This window comes from Cololabis saira, chromosome 19 (assembly GCF_033807715.1).
Source record: "Cololabis saira isolate AMF1-May2022 chromosome 19, fColSai1.1, whole genome shotgun sequence".
NCBI lineage: Eukaryota > Metazoa > Chordata > Actinopteri > Beloniformes > Belonidae > Cololabis > Cololabis saira.
The window spans coordinates 23412322-23429006 of record NC_084605.1 but is presented as its reverse complement, the minus strand read 5'-3'; the positions used below and the strand labels follow the sequence as shown (position 1 = coordinate 23429006).

The 16685-nt window shown below is 40.6% G+C and overlaps 1 pseudogene; it reads left to right on the top strand.

Moving 5' to 3' along the window:
* Positions 1–16685, top strand: part of LOC133419104 (nicotinamide riboside kinase 2-like) — a 108486-nt pseudogene that overhangs the window by 18509 nt on the left and 73292 nt on the right.

Below are 16685 nucleotides of genomic sequence, written 5' to 3'. Positions count from 1 at the left end.
TCATTTTTTTTAAACCATGCGATTATTAATTGAACTAAATATTAAACCAAAAAAAAAAAAAAAAAAAGTAATCTAGGCAATACTACATTATTCTGTACTGTTCCTATATGATTTAATAGGATGAGCACCAGCCAGGACCTGCTAATAATCAGCCCTTCCTTGTTGAACAGATCATGAGCAGGTGTGCAGACCTCTATAAGTAATGACATTTTGGCAGTTTGCTCTTCTGGAGGATTCAGGTGTGCGATAACACAATGTATGGAGGGAAAGACATGAGGAATGGTCCTAGAAAAGCCATTGTTGGTGCACTTTCATCTGGAAGGAGTTCTAAAACCACTTCTAAACATTTTGGAGTTCAATATTCTATGGTAAAAAAAAAAAAAAAATCATCAACCAGTGGAAAGCACTTTAGGCAGTTGCAATCTTCCCAGGAGAACCCTAAAGGCATACTGCACAGTGCTCAGTATTACGATTCTGAATAGTGGGAGACCTCTAAGTCTTCAGTGAGTTATACTGTACATGTATAGCATTTGTATGCATTCCCATCTATCACAACATATTGTAGTTTGCTCATATCAGCCACTTTAAAGCCATTGACCTACAATAAAAAAAATACCTAAGAGTGTCAATAAAAAGAAAAAGTGGCAGCAAGCCCTCCTTTGCAGATCATAGAGCCAAAGTTATGCATTCACAGAGTTAAAGGGGTTTTGAGAGTTGCTCAGCTTAGGCCAAGCGTTATGGGCATGCTGCTGAAGATTATAGCCCGGCTTGATGCCCCCGGTAGTCCTGTTTCCAGCCCATTTCTTCAAAACATCACAGTCTATTGGCTGAAAAGCTCAGCTGTAAGTGCCATGGAGGGAGAAATTCGTCCTGAGCCAAGTCCACCGGTCCACTGGCAGCAGAGGCTGGCAGAATAAAGTCCCAGTTCCATAGTTAAAAGAGCCAACAGTTGATGATTGGCCTGGCAAAGTAGACCCACTCTACTTAGTAAAACACATGGCAGTGCTTATGTTTTTAACCCTTACTCGCAACCCACTCTAAGTTATTCAATTTATGCATCAGCAAATAAGCAGAGATTACTTATAACACCCTTTATAAGTCATACAGCTTATGATGCTTTGTTATTCTTTGTAATAATATACAGGATGCCTCCTTTTAACAAATGGACAGGAACGAAGCAGTTGCATGTGATGTATGATAGCTGATGTGACTGAGCAGTAAATGTATACTTTTAAAAGCGTTCCACTTCACTGCAGACGTCCTCAGTGTATGTGGTTTTGCACCAGTCTTTAAGTGAAATCAAGCAGAGAAGTCAAGATTTACTGCTTTTAAAAGCCACTGGAATTTACAAGTGATGGTAAATTACAGTCAATAAAATGTCCTAATGGCACATGCAAATCTCCAATTATTATGCTTCTAACATTCAGCAATGTATCACCTGTAAAACGGCAGGTATGCAGAGACCTGATAAAGTATGAGGCACTCTTTACACTGGCTTCCTGTCTGTCACAGAATAGATTTAAAAATCCTGCGATTTAAAAATCTCTGTGGTTGAGGGCCAAAATACCTCTCTGATCTTCTAGTCCATTATGAACCAACCAGAACCCTCAGATCATCAGGGTCACTCCTACTTTCTGTACCCAGAATTACAGCCAAACTGGATCAGGCAGCATTCAGCTTTTATGCTCCTCACCTGTGAAACAAACTTCCAGAATGCATCAAGGCTGCTGAAACTTTCAATAGCTTTATGTCAAGGTTGAAAACCTTTTTATTTACTGCTGCATTTCATTAATCTACCATAATGCACTACCACCTTTATTTCTTTCATCTGATTTGTTTTATTCTTTATTCTTTGTCTCTTTTACTCTTTAAGGCATTTAATTAAAATGTGTTTATGTAAAATACTTTGAATTGTCTTGTACATGAAAGGTGCTGTACAAATACATTTGCCTTGCCTTGCCCTGAGTTTTTCAGTTCCCTAAAATCCTGGTTGTGACTGGTGCCAGAAGGTTTTGATTTGTGCAAAGGTGGGAGTCTGCAGCAAGCAAGCAAGGAAAATAATTCTTGTAACTGGGGAAATTATATTTAATTGAAAATACAAATGGGATCTTCCATTCAGGTTAAAGACTACAAACGAAATACTTGCTTAGACTTATACTTCTTTAGAAAAAACATCCAAATAGTGTTTAAATAATGATGTTTAATAGATATTATTCTTCTAACCGAGAAAGACCTGACACAGTGGTCTGTTTGTCAACAAATCTATGAGAAAATATATACATCTGGAGTTGATTAAACTTGGTGGAGAGGTGGAGCATGGCCAAGGAAGGAACACATTCAAGTTTTCAGAGTTTCCATCGAGAGTTTGCCATGTATAGCAAGTAGCACAAAGACAAATGACAATGGCTCTGACAAAACCTGGATGGATGGAAAAAGGAGCCAAGAAAAAGTCCAGTTGATTCCAATCTTTAGGCCGGCCATAATCTCAATAACTGAGAACATACACCAGCATATGCTCCTTGTTGTAGCTGTGTAGATAGTGACCCTGTAGCACCAGTTGAAGGGTCTGGGTAAAAGTGGTTTGTCTCCTGTACAGTGTCTGCCCCAGTAGGATTCACTGAACTGGCAAACCTATAATATAGGATTGCTAGTTCATTACCATGATCCTGTTTGCCCACTGCCACTGAATTAAAAAACAGAAGATGAACATGAAAAATGTGAAAATACTAATGTTGTTTCTGAGTAGTATACAAGTCTCCACTGGTTGTGTCCTCAAAAAAAAAAAAGTTGGAGCAAGAACATGTCCAGGAATTTCAACTTGACTACATGCAGACTAAGATTGGGACGGTACTGCGGCTTTGACTGATGATGTTGCACAAGAACACAAGTACTGACAAGTGTATTCATTGAGAACTGGATAAATAATTTGCAAACTTAAAATTAAATTAAAACGGAGACAAAAGACAAACTCACAGAAGACATCAAGGGGACTGTACAGTACGTTATCTCTTGTCTGTGGCATTCCCAATCAGCATCAAGTTAAAACCACCAACCAACCAACCAAACAGTTTTTCCTGGCTGCACTAAGCACCTAACCAAAGACAAGAACTTGTCCCAACCCCATATCAGTTCCTGGAAACTCGTTCCTGATAACGGACCCACACCAGCAGCAGAGGCCCTGTGATACTACCCCTGACGACCACCGCTAATGGACACCCGCCTACTTTTTACAAAATTTGTGGTTTGAAAGTGTTGTTTAGTCTTTAGATGTAACAGTGTCATATGATTGTATTTTGTTTTTAAAGAATGAATAAATGTATGTCATTCTCACATCTAAAGAGTATAGCACAGACTGTTGCATACATTGGAGATTTTGTTGGATCACTATTTACACAAATCCAACCAGAGTCCTTTGTGAATCAAAGGACAGCAATGCTTCTAATTAGTTGTTGGCAGAAACTTTAACTCAGGACGACACTGATTGCATGAGAACAGACTAAAGACATTTGTACTAAAACTATTTGTACTAACCTATTTGTACTAAAACTAAAGACTTATGGTTCCTTGTTGTGCTGATTTGGTGTAAATATTCATGAACTCTGTCAGACTGATGAAATATATTTACTGAAGCAACATCACAAAGGAGCCAAGAAAATTATTTATGAAAGCATAATAAATCACAGAATGAACTCAACACATGAATGCATTGCATCTGCAGTGCAATCAATCTGTCAAGAAAATGGACTTCCATCAGAGAGCAACACCTTCAACTAATTAAATGTGAGCAAAGAGTGAAAGTAAAAGGCTGGGGAAGGATAAAAAGCCACGATGTTCGTTTTTTGTCCATATCTAATTCAGTCTCCCATGCAAAGGCATATGATACATTTTCAGCCACAAACAACTGAGTGAACGGCATGCTCGGACTGGAAACCAAACCTCAAGCCCCAGACCTCAAACTTTAAGGCCTGCACGTGGCTTTAACATTTCACAACATGCAGTCCTGAAACAGAGGCGAGGTGAAAAAGTTTGTGCCAAACAGTAACACACAGACACACTGAAAGCAAGGCAAACTGGACTAAAAATATCCCCAAAAATCGATTGTAGCAGCACAGAAAGAATAATAAAGCCCCTTGGAGAGGTCTAAGCAGATAACTGTGGCTCTTGGTGTGTTTCTGTGTGTTTTCTGGGCTGTATGTGGGATTGAAGGGATCAGATTGCAGAAATAAACTCCACCAGCCAGTTTTCTTGGAATGCCTGGTGCTGTGCCCTGCCAGGATTGTGTCAATAATCTGAGGGGGTTGACTCCCTCAACCCCTCCGCAACCATTGCTCGTTTATCAGCGATGCCAACCACACACACACACACATAACACAGTGATGCACAAAAATTTGCAGTTTTTGTAATTTGCAGCTTTTGCATTGTATACATAAACAGTAAACAGCATATTTTTAGCTGTAGTTTATTAACTACAAAGAATGATGCACCTTCCTTCCCTTAGAGGGAAATATTACACTTGTTAACATGCGCACAGCACATATGGGCCATATTTCAACACTGCGCATTGGGTGCTGAACATTTGCCGTAAATTAAATTGCACAGATGCAGTCAATATGAATTATTGCTGGTTGTATGTGTTTATATAACCCCCATTTAGCCTGTTCATATTTTTTCTTTGATGTATCTTATTACTTTTTGCTGCTGCAATAGCCTTACATTTCTCAAAAGGAGATCATTAAAGTTTCATTTAATCTGATCTCATCAAATCTACAAGTTTCATTTGTACCCAGCTTGACTCACTGCTAAAGTGGAATTGTTTGGAAAAAGATCGGACCTATGTTCTTTAATATACTGCCAGAGGTTGCAAGAAATGGTCTGGTTATTTGAGATACAACAATGTGGTATGTAACTGAGTAACTCATATGCATTTGCAAAAATTTCTTCTGAAATAATTATCAAAGGAAGATCCATAATAGGTGGAAGGATCAGGACCCATCTACTCATTCAGTTGTGAAAAGGTACACAGTTGAAACTGAGAATTCCAACACGGCGCTAGATTTTGTTACATTAAATCCACAAAAAAGCTCATTTGAGATCTTGGAAAATTCTCTCACACTCCTCTTTCTCTGAACATCGAGGACAGAAAGACAGCAGGAGGCCAAATCTGGTCAGAGGCAGAAGTCCAGTATGAACAAGTGGGGAGAGAAAACTGACACAGAATTCTCCCTTACTCATTTTACCTACTTCTTCAACCCTTTTCTTTATTTTTCATCAAATTCTTATTCTCAGCTTTCACTTCTCTGAGAATGAGGGGTATTATTTCAACATTTGATGCCTACAGAAACATCTGCAATTCAGTCAGAGAAGCAAAAGAAAAAGATGACTGACGTGTGCTCTGGGAGAGGAGTGGCGCATATGTCAGAAGCCCAGCTTCCCTTAGTTACTGTTGCTGCATCAAGTTTTCTGGACTTGTTCAGTGGCAGAAGTGAAGAAAATGTTTATTCTTCAAAAGACCACTAGGGGTTGGTTCCAAAAGTCAATCTTCCCAATGTTTTTTTTTCTTCACTTTTGATGTTTTCATTATGTCACGCACCTTCAATTGCCCTGTTGCTGAAAGGTGCTGTACAAATAAACGTGCCTTGCCTTCATTCACGCGAGTCACTTATGCTAACATCAGCTTCATTAAAAATTGCCTGAAAACGTACCCAGTGCACATATTATTAAAAATCTTTATGAAGTAAATCTGCAGACCTACTGTAGTCATTCTAAACAAATAACTGTGCCCGCATGAGCAAATGTTACGGGTTTGTTCTGGCTTTTTTTTTTCTAAGGATAGAAGTGACATTGTAGGATAGTCTCTGGAGCCGGGATGTGCTTTGACAGATCTTTAATTATGAGAATTATGAGACTCACCCAAACTGTGTTTTGGTCTAAAATAAGCGGAACTGGGCAAATTCACGCTACCACAATTCTGAACTTGGTAGAAGGGCTAACTGCTAGCATAAGAGACCAGTGACACGGAGGTAATACTGCTGGAAACAGTGTGTGTGGCAGTAGGGATATGTTAAACTGTGACTGTGTTAGTCTCTTGATGTGACCTGACAAATTAAATTAATCAATGAAGTGCTATTTGCCTTTTGAAGTACTGCATGGTTTATTTTGGTGTGCAGCGAGCTTGTTATCCAAAAGAGCTAATGATTGCAGTCTGCATTACTGCATGGAAGCACTGCATGTTGAGTGTTGGTGTAATTACAGTCACTTTCAGCTCCTCAAACTTTAACTGGGCAACCGCATTTCGAGGGAACGTCACTTAGTAAATGATTATCCTCAAAGGCTGAGCCTATTTTAAATAAATAAAATCTCCATAACCTGTTGAGCTGAATTTAACTCAGTTTTTCTGCCCAAACTGTGACAGAAAAAGAAAACTGTTGGGGAAAACACAAACAGAAGGTCAACAACTGAATTAGTTATGACTCATCCCTGCCAAGACATCTGGAACAAAAGGGAAAGGGGAATTAAGGTGAGGACACAACCCCTTGGACTAAAACATGTTGTAATGTGTTGCCTTCTGGCTACCTGTGACGTGTGCAGTAACAATGAGGCTGAATTTAATCTAAAGTCTTCACACCGTCCAAGAATATCAGTTTTGCTTTCAGTTCATTTGGGTGACTCCAGTGCCTTATCAGTTCTTTGATCTACTACTGATTTAGAGATACAGTAGAGTCATATAACTTGGGAACGGCACGGTGAAGACAATGAGTGATTGGTATCGTAAAGCATGGAACGAGGGAGTACTCGAAATAAATACACAGCCATTGAATTCAGTGTTATCTATTTCAAAAAGTCCTTGAATGGTAAAGCATCTTCAACCAGTAAGAGACATGTCCCTTGTTGGCCTGGTGGGGCTTTTGGAGCCGGCCTCCTTGATAAAGTATCAAATTTTGTTGCAGAAATAAACATATTTACAGCCTGGTACAAGTACACTTTTGCTCTCTATGGCTAGGTTTGATATTCATGACAACTGTACGGGGGGTGTAAACTTGTGTAAAGTCACATATTTATGAATAGTAATCAGAATCAGATCAGAATACTTTATTATCAATGTACCTGGGTACTGTGAGATTAGAGGTAGCATCACCTCTCCAGTGCAAGATAAGATGCAGAGTCTTTTGACTGGCAGCTGGTTATGGTCAAGGGCTTGCTACCACTTTAGCTGCTCTTAAGGAAATGCATGGGTGACATCACAGGGGATTTGACCAGTTCTTTTTATTGGAGTGGATATATTAAATATTCCAAACATAATCTTCATCATACCATATATCCCAGTTGCAGCTTCTACCGTGACTCAGTCATCCTTAAAAGTGCAATTTTTAATTTAACAGCTGATAATGAGCAGGTGATTCAACATAGGAAGTCGGGACTTGGACCAAGTAAGGTTTTCTGAAATGTAACCAAACCTTAAATGCAAATTGGTTCACCACTAATATCAGTTTGAGCACACTTTGGTATGTGAGATTGATCCATATGTACCTTTTCCTTGTGCATCCAGCTCTGGTAAGGCAACAGTAAGCATTTATCATCAGTCATTTGTATGGGTGTAACGATACACTAATCTAACGATACGATACGATACGATACACGATATTGAGGTCACGGTAACGATACGATACGATATTATAGCAGTATTTTTTTAACAACCTTGCATGAGGAACATATGAATAGAAAAATTGTCTTTTATTTGAAAGACACAAAATACAAAACAATGCTGTGCAACAATGTCGCTATTGTTACAGTTTGTAATGCTTTATAACTGTTTAAGTTTTAATGAGAAAGCCAGGCCAACCATTTTCCACAAACTGAACTAAAAGTAAATGTCAGGTTTGCATTATGCATCTTCAGTTTCATACAAATAAAAATATTTTGCCACAAACTGAATAGTTCCTCTCATGTATGATTTGACTTTTTTCTTTTCCAAAAATGTAACAACTAAAATTAAATAAATAAATAAAAGTAAATAAATACATACAATTTTACATCATAAAAAAGATTGATTCATGCTCACCTTATAAGTGTAAAAGGAGATTTACTTTTGTTAAGAAGGTTATTTTGTTAATTCAGGGTTCATTATTTTATAAATATATTATTTATATTCTGTAAATCAGGGACTATAATTACACTAGTCAGTTTATCTGTAGCGCTTAGTAGGTTTTAGATTGAGCGGAGTGATACAGCACTAGGTGCTGTGTTGACGTTCTAAAATCCTACACTGTTGAGCGGACATTAAACTACACTGGAACTCAGCAGAAATTGTCCCGTGTTTATCCTACTCACGACCCGAAGTCATTTGCAACTTGATCAACAAAGATTTTCCTCCGAACACAATGTATGTCTCAGGTATAGTATAAGTTCCAGTTTCAACCCAATTTCCAGCTCATTTTACAGAAGGCAACCACTTTTCCTCTCCTACCCAAGTACCACTTCCACCCTTTCACTCTGGAGCACTAGAAATCCCAGCCTCAATCCGGGTCTCAGATTCAGCTCCTGCGTCGAGCTTCAGCAGATCCAAACCCCATGCACAAACCAAGGCCTGGGGTGGGCCCACTGGTTGCCGGCATCTGGATCCAATCAAGGGTGTTTGTCGTCGGGAATTGAATCAAATTAAAAACTTTAATATTTGATGCGACACCAGATGGAAGCAGAGAGGAAAAAAAGAGGCCCTGCGGTCAGCACTAATATTCCCTTCTGAAGAGCCATGCTGCATTCTTGGAGAGAGAGTTGCTGGAAATATGTTCACACACGCACACACACATACACAAACAGTAATGTCTGTATGTCCAAAGACACAACTAGTGTGCTGATGCTGCCAAGTACCATAAAAACACAGAAGAAATGCACAAAAGGTGAACAGGTACAACATATGCAATTACACTGAAGACATGTTGGGCATAGGAACAAGCCAAGCCGTCAATGAATGTCAATCACAAACTGCAAGATAAAGTAATGAACACAAAATGAAAATAATCAACACAAAACATAACCAGGTGACACACAAACTCCCAAAACCACCCATGATGACCCATTGAGTTCTAGAGATCTGGACTGTATGCACATTTGAATAACTTGTATTTCTAATACTTATTCTCAGATGTTCTTTGTTTTCTCTTTATGCCTCACTTAGGATACAACTTGATAATATTTACCATCAAAACCTAGAAATTTACATGCCATCTCTTCCTCATTTCTTCTGTTAATGTGCCTTTAGGATTCATAGACACATATTCAGATCTTGTATTGAAATGCGCACCAGGATATCTGATCAGAAATGGCCATGGCTAATGCTAAACACATTCTTAGCTACTGTAGGCTGAAGACAGTGTCTGACTGACAGCTCGTCTTTGCTTTCTCTTAACTCGCTCAACTCAAATGCCATGGAGGAATCAAATAGTTGTTATTTCCTGCTGCAGCTTTCTCTTTTTAACCTTTCTTCCCATCTGATCATCCTGGTTGTTAAAGTTTTGAACTCTCTTCTCGCGTCTTTTACGGTCTGTAACTATCCAAAATCATCAAGAACATCAGTGGTATCGGTGAATTGACCAACAGAAGGAAAACCACACTCACCAACGGACTGATCAAAGACTTGCCCAACTGCTGTGTTGTACATCAAGATGACTTCTTCAACGCATGAGATTAGTTTGAACTCAGTAAAGGAGTACAATGTCATTACTGGTCTGGACATGGGTGCCTGATGAGTCAGATTTTTCTATGGTTGCAGAACCTGGTCAAGTTTGAGAAGTCGTTAATAACACCTTGGATACTGAGATCCTCCCAACGTCTGACCAAACAGAGGAGAGGACCTGCATTCTTATTGTGTAGGCATTCGGCTTTAAACCAGTCGAGCTTTGATTGATTTGCTGAACCAATAGTGATTCATTTCTATCTTATATGAAGAATACAAAAAGAGGAGGTGCTCAAGGGACTGCATGGTGCATAACTCCCTGGGCTGCCTGTTGGCCATGTCAGGCCAATGTATTGGAAATACAGGAAAGTGGGGGGCCACTTTCGTGGGGGGCGGGTGCGCCTGCTCGCGTCGGCGGCCGGGGCGGCTCTGTCTCTCCGGGCAGGCTGGCCCCCTGCTGGGTGGGGGTCGTTGGCCTGAAGGGTGAGGGCCTCCTGGCCGCGTGTCTGGCCCGGACCGGGTGGCCGGGGATTGCCTGGGTCGCGGTCCGCGCCGCGGGATCCCTGGCTGCTTCTTCCCGCGCCGTGGGGGCCCCGCCCGCTGGCCCCCTCGGCCGCCGCCGGGGGGGGGGGGGGCCTCGCAGGCGGTGGGTTGCCTCCCTCCCACTTCTCCCCTCTGTGGGGTTGCCGGTGGCCTGGGTTCCGGGCTCTTCCGTGTCGGCCTCTAGTCTCGCGGGTGGCGGGGTTGCTTCCCCCCCCTCCCCCACTATAGATACACTTCAGGTGGAACTTTGTTTGGTTTATTACACACACACACACACACACACACACACATACACACACACACACACACACACACACACACACACACACACACACACACACACACACACACACACACACATAGTCACTTAGTCACATGCATATACACACACACACACATGATCATATACATACATACACACACACACACACATAGATATACACACTGGCTTGTTCACCTGCATGCTGGCTCTCTAGTTTTTGGGTTTAGGTAGCGGTAGCGGTAGCTTTGCTCAGACTGCGATCAGATCTCAAGATTTAGGTCGATTGCTGTTATTGTTTTGGTTGGCTCCGTGCCGGTTTCGTGCTTTGTTTGTGGTTTTTTGTTGCAGATTTCCAGTGCTTGACGTGTGTTTCCGTGTGTTCCTGCTTCCTGGATTGGCAGTGGATTTCGTCACCCCCCCACCCCCCCAAAAAAAAAAAAAAAATCACTGGGTTTGTATGTGTATATTTATGTATGTGTACGCATATGTATGCGTATATATATGTATATATATTAAATATAGTAATAATGCACATATATATACTTTTGGTTTCTACCGTCATGGTATCAATCATTAATATGTGTGCAGACAAGGGAAAAAAAAAAAAAAAGGAAATACAGGAACCTCCTGAGATTCAGGGATTCTTATCACTCAAGACATATTTGAAGACAGTCTGGGAAACATGATCCTTATAGTCTGAACACTAATGTAACCTGGGACAGATTCAGTGACTGTCAATACGTGTGTATGTTAAAAATATCAATGCAATCAGTATTGATGCAAGCAAAAGTCCAGATTTGATGTGATCACTCTAGATGCATTTGGGAACATATTCGATTGCCAAGTGTGACCACAACCACCAAGCGCTTGCGTCTTGTGATTGGATTTCTCAGGATGTGCATTAATGCTCGGCCTGAACGGGCCAACAGATTTTGTTAAATTGTGAAATGAAGATACTTACTCAGTTGGTTACATATGTGTGCAAATCTATAATTATTTCAGTTGTTATTAAATGTCTTAAAATAGAACGGTTGGAGCTTACAGGAATGAATCATTTTATGATATTCCTTTTTCCATTTTGTTACAGATGCATAATACATTTTACTAGAGCTTCAAACAATTAGTGGCATTTCATAATATAATACGCTGTATGGATTTATTTATTGATTTATATGGAGTGTGAGGGGTTTATAATATCATCTGGGTGTTATTAAACCAACTCACCCTGACCTAGACTCAGTCCTGGGGTTTCCCACCATCATAAAGTAACTTGTGAGGTTATGCAGAGCACTGCCTCTTATTAAGCACTATTAAGTACTGCAGCTGGAGGGGTTGCATTCAGCACTGACTCGATCCATTTACATTGTAGATTTAGTTGTAGAGTTTGATTAAAAGTATGTCTATTACCCGGAAAAGCAGCTGATGATTCAGAAGTTGGATAATCCGTGCCCATTCATCAGCACACTTTGTATTTGCAAAGATGAAACAGGATAGCGTGTTCAGATAGTGGCCATCAATCACAGATGTTTATCGACTGTGCCATGTACGCCATTAGATTTATGATGAGAGTTTAATTGTATGCGTGCAAATCATGATTGTTATCATAATCATCATTTGCACATCAGGATTATGGGAAATGTATGAAGTTTTATTTTTGTAAGCTGCCCCTCGCTATAGAGCATGTCTTTGTGCCAACATATGCTGCCCTCTCCTTTACTGCTATATTGTCTTGCTGGCAGAGCTGCAAGAAGTCACTCAGGCTGTGGATGTACCTTTTTATATTTAATGTGACTGAGCTGCACCCTTTTACTTAATATAGTTAATAGAATATGTTTTATTTACGATAGGAAGGGGAAAACAGAGAGAGGATAATTTACTAAACCAACTGCACCTCTCCAGCGCTTTGATTTCTTTCAGTCTTGCATGTGTTTTTCTAGTTTCAGCTCCAAGCAGACATTAATGTCATCAAGCATTTACACCCCTGGTTTTAGCTCTGTGCCAGTATTTGTTGTTTCACGTTTAAGTGAGCCTCTGCTGTCCGCCAAAAGGCAACATCTGGTTTCCCCACCTTGAAGGGTAGCCTACATAGAAATGCAGTTTCTTCAATGGCCACTAGAGGCTGGTTTCAAAAGCAAAAGTCAACCTTCATTGACCCCCATCTTGAAATGTCCAACTTTACAGCAGAAAAAAAAACTATTTACAGTCTGATATATCAATTTAATTGATACTCCATAATTAGATTTCACAGCAATTACAACTGTATGGGAGATGGGGCCCTTTGGGTGTGTGTACGGGTGTCCCTGGCTCTCCCTTCAGCTAATTAAGGGTCCCTACAGATTAATTTTGTTTCAGCTCCAGCAATACTTGTGTCAAATGTCCTTTCAGGAATGAAAAATGATGGATGGATGGGTTCAATCACACTGAATATAAGGCAATACTAGTTAGCAGTATGTAAACAACGCTAAAGTTGCAAGACTGTGGTGACTGAGGTTAGGTGGCCCTGTTGCAACCAGATTCCACAGTTCAGAATGAATATTTGTCTCTTTATGGATTGACCAAAGTTGCCGGATTCACTTCCAACCGATATGACCTCTTCTAGAGCTACAAATAAAGGGGAACAGACAATTTGTGCAGTTCTTTTTATAGTCTATTCTCTACGTCAATCTCAGTAATTTTTATGAATGACTGAACAAAAAATTTAGCGAGTGATAGCAATGTAAACAGAATCAACAGCATAGTCACTTTCTCTTAAAGATCAATGGTCTTTTGGTCAGATGGCTTCACAAGTAGGCTATAGGAATTCAGCAGAGATGATGTGTGGGGCATGTAAAGTGTTAGGTGTTTTTAAGAACAGGAAATGTAACAGGTGGTACTGCTAACCAGGTTAGGTATGAGTTCTGTTTTTTTCTAATTGTGTTATATATACTTCCATAAAAAAATGAAAGTTAAGCATTCAAAATCAGTTCTTTATATTCTGGGAGTGGATTCACACAAAGACTCCTGTTTGTTCCTTGCAGCAATAAAGTTCGGCTAGCTGCTCTGCTACTAATTGCTCGGCTTCCTCGTGTTTCATTTGGCCATTCTGTGTTTTTCAACTGAGTTGCCACTAAATAAATGAATAAAACTGAATTGAAATATAATCTTAGCAGAAGTGTCTCCAACATGAAAACAATGGCTGATTTCAGTAACATCCCATGGTATACACTTCCACTCTGGTCGTAATAAAAAAAATCAATTTTAAATGTCTGTAGACATCATGGTCTCGGAAAGAGGTGATCTTTTATGTCATCAGAGGAATTAACACAAGGTTTTCAAGAATATCTTAGAAGGAGCTGAGTTAACATCTCCACCAACTTTGTTGCACATAACAGTTTAGAAACAGCAGGAAGTGTGAAGGATACTGCGGCACATGTGCTGTATGATTTAGTCGGCTCATTGTGCATGAGCGCATATGTGAGGCTGATTAATGTAATGAGGATTAATGTCAGACCTTTACAGGACCACCCTGGCAGAAAAACAGGGCTGGGCACCACCTGCTTAGCTTCCTCATTCTCTTTTATGCTCACACACTTTGTTGTTTGTAATTTGCATTGCAAATTATTACCATTAGCAGGCCATTTCACCTGTATATATGTTTGCTCACACACAACAGTTGAATTCAACAAAACCAACTGCCAAAACTTCATATCAACCTGATAATTTATCCACAAATGCTTACATCCATGTCGTATTGTCTTACTGTCAGGATGTGAACTGCATCAAGCCTCAACTGATCTGCAGGAGTTCTGCAGATATAAAGAGGCTTGGCTGCTGGAGAGAAGTGATTTCCATCCAGAAACGGTTCACTGGTGCCCAGCTGCTCTCTGATCCCCTGGCAGTAACAATATTCAGCTGACATTTCGCTGGAGAAACTCAATCCCACCTGTGCGCACCAGCGATGCCTTATTGCAAGGCCAGCATATACACACACACACACACACACACACACACACACACACACACACACACACACACACACCTCTCTGTAAATCATCTCCGCATGCATGTATACAACTGAGATTTTTATCCAAATCCGATCCTCTGACCGCCATTTCTCTCTCATATATGATGTATAATTTACTTGTAGTGTGAGCTTAAAAAAATAACGTGCAAATTTACATGGAAATTCAAATATCAATGCATTAACAAGCAAAATCTTTAATGAATGATAATACTACAAACTGCACTAAGCAAGAAAAATGCAGAATCCCATCCAACATTGAATTTCCAGCTAAGAATAAAATGCATCCAATTCGCACTAAGCTAGAACTTGTAAGATCATGATTTTTGGCAAAACTTTAGTCTAAAACTTTGGCTGCAACTTACAGGATATTACAGTGGAGAGACTGTGCCTCTACACCATTTCCAAGGAAGAGAGTAAAGCAGCAGCAGTTAAAATGTCATCCTGTAGGTAGGGGCAAAGTAAGATCTTATTCCTGTAACACTGGTTTCGGTCAGTTGGTTGCTATGACTAAGGCTGCAAAAATATTAGCATCAATTAGCATTCTCCTTATGTTCAGCAGAAATCTACAATCGTCAGTTTCATTTCAGGTCTAAAAGTGTGTCATTCACCGAGTCATTCTTAATTGTGGCATGAAAAACCATATCAGAGCTGAATTACCCAGCTTCCCCAAGTAAAGCAAAGTTGTAATGACCTAAGCTGTGAAGATATAATAATAATTAAAGCTGCAAGCAGCGATGAACGGGCCCTCGCACTCACGGCCACCGCCCCCCATAAGCATATCAGAAATGACACCACCCACGACTTCCTATGTCAAACCATTCAAAAGTTATAGCAGAAAAAAGGGACAACCAATCAGAAGAAGGGGCGGGGCTAATTCAGGCCAATGAAGGTCAAGGTCTCCATACAGAATCTGATGACACCACCCACGACTCTCCATGTCAAACCATTCAAAAGTTATAGCAGAAAATCGGGACAACCAATCAGAAGAAGGGGCGGGGCTAATTAAGGCCAAAGAAGCTCAATGACTCATTACAGAGTCCCATGACACCACCCACGACTTCCTATGTCAAAACATTCAAATGTTATAGCGGGAAATAGGGACAACCAATCAGAAGAAGGGGCGGGGCTAATTTTCACGAATTATGGTCAAGGACCATATACCGAGTACCGAGTCCCATGACACCACCCACGACTCTTTATGTCAAACCATTCAAAAGTTATGGCAGAGAAAAGTATTCTAGGGGGCGCTGTTGAGTCATTTTGCCACGGCCATTAATGCAAACCATTAAATATCAAATTTTTCGCCAGGCCTGGCTTGCATGCAAAATCTGGTGACTTTTGGGGAACTATCAAATATGGACCAATCAGATGATGGGGGGGTCCGCTTTCTGGCGTCTAGCGTCGCCACGTTAAAACTTTTGAAAGAGAAAAGTAATGCGCGTAGTCGCAGGATAGAGACGCACATTTTGATGTATAACACACCTGGGTGCACGTTACGGTTCGGGCCGTATTAATTCTCAAAGGAATGGCATATATTGCTCCAAAATTACGCGATTAATTCAGAATGTTCAAAATGGCGGACTTCCTGTTCGGTTTCGGCCATGGCGCCAAGAGACTTTTCTTTAAGTTGCGACATGATACAGGTGTGTACCGATTTTCGTTCATGTACGTCACACTGTATTCTGGGGCTTGAGGCGCAAAGTTTTTTCGGTCTGAACCAACCAGATGAAGGGTGGGCGCGCTTTTTGGCGTCTAGCTTCGCCACGGTAACGCTTTTGAAAGAGAAAAGTAATGCGTGTTGTCGCAGGATGGAGCCGCACATTTTGATGTATAACACACTTGGGGGCACGTTACGGTTCGGGCCGTATTAACTGCCGAAGGAATGGTATAAATTGCGCCAAAGTGACACGATTAATTCAAAATGGCTGACTTCCTGTTCGGTTTCGGCCATGTTGCCAAGAGACTTTTCTTTAAGTTGTGAACTGATACAGGTGTGTAGCGATTTTCGTGCATGTACGTCAAACCGTATTGTGGGGCTTGAGTCACAAAGTTTTCAAGGGGGCGCTGTTGAGCCATTTTGCCACGCCTATTAATGTAAACCATTAAATATCAAATTTTTCGCCAGGCCTGACTTGCATGCAAAATTTGGTGACTTTTTGGGCACGTTTAGGGGGGCAAAAAGGCCCTCCTTTCGTCAGAAGAAA